The 1114-nt window shown below is 40.1% G+C and overlaps 1 non-coding gene across 1 annotated transcript; it reads left to right on the top strand.

The window, feature by feature from the left end:
• The first annotated feature begins 763 nt into the window (after positions 1–763).
• On the top strand, positions 764–870 carry LOC112513912. The gene has a single exon (XR_003069372.1). It is a non-coding gene; the product is annotated as a small nucleolar RNA R71 (small nucleolar RNA).
• The last annotated feature ends 244 nt before the right edge of the window (positions 871–1114 follow it).

Genomic DNA, 1114 nt, shown 5'->3' with positions numbered 1-1114 from the left:
ATAGAAACAAAGTCCGGTAACCCAATCATCACAGCAAAGAGAGAAGGAAACCTTTATCTTCTGGATTTTGAGTCCTCTATGGAACAGGACACTCTTTGTCTTATGTCTCATAAGAGTGATGAAAATTGGCTATGGCATCAAAAATTCTCACACCTCAACTTTGAAATTAGATTGGCTTTGTTGAAAATTTGACTGTCCTTGTGGTTGAAAATTGGACTGTCCTTGCGATTGAAAATTGGATTGTCCTTGCGGTTGAAAATTGGACTGTCCTTAAGGCTTTTGCATTGGCGGATTAAGAGCTGGACTATGCCACAAAAAATTTGGATGATTTCACCATCCCGGATTATAAGTCTGTGAAAATGGTCCAGTCTTGTTGACATAATTTACATGCTCCGGATTTCCAGGACACTGCTCAAAAGCGTGACCTTCGCCACAGTACACGCATTGCACTGATTGAACATTGGAATTAAAGGTATTAGCATCAGATTGCACATGTGGGCTAAATGTTAAATTTGAAATTAGCTTAGTGATCTGAGCTGTTAACGCCGAGACAGCATCTACCTCATTTATTCCAGCTRTTTTCTTCAGTGGCATTGCACGTGGGTCAGACCATTGTCCGTTATTATTGGAAATCTTTTCAAGTATGTCAAAACCTTCRTTATAGGTACAAGCTGTGAAAGCTCCGCCTGCTGTAGCATCGAGCATTTRTCTAGCAACGATATTTAAACCATTGTAAAATGTCTCTAGCTGTATGCAGTACGGAATGCCATGGTGAGGGCATTTTCTCAACAGCTCTTTATACCTTTCCCATGCATCAGGAACTGCTTCATCATCTAGTTGTCTAAAAGTACAGATTTCATTTATGGATTTGGCATTCCTCGTGGGTGGAAAATAGTTTTTCAAAAACTTTTCTGCCATTTCATTCCATGTAGTCACAGAGTCTGGTTGCAAAGAATTGTACCATGCTCTTGCTCGATCCCTTAGTGAAAATGGAAAAAGTTTTTAGTCTCAGAGCATCGTCTGAAACATCAGGGATGAGAAAAGAGTTTGTGATTTCCATGAAAGAACGCAGATGAGAATGAGGATCTTCAGAAGATAAACCAGCGTACTGGCC

Source organism: Cynara cardunculus (assembly GCF_001531365.2).
Source record: "Cynara cardunculus var. scolymus isolate 2C chromosome LG 5, CcrdV1, whole genome shotgun sequence".
Taxonomy (NCBI): Eukaryota; Viridiplantae; Streptophyta; class Magnoliopsida; order Asterales; family Asteraceae; genus Cynara; species Cynara cardunculus.
The sequence above is the reverse complement of the archived record's forward strand: the minus strand, read 5'-3'. Positions and strand labels throughout refer to the sequence as shown.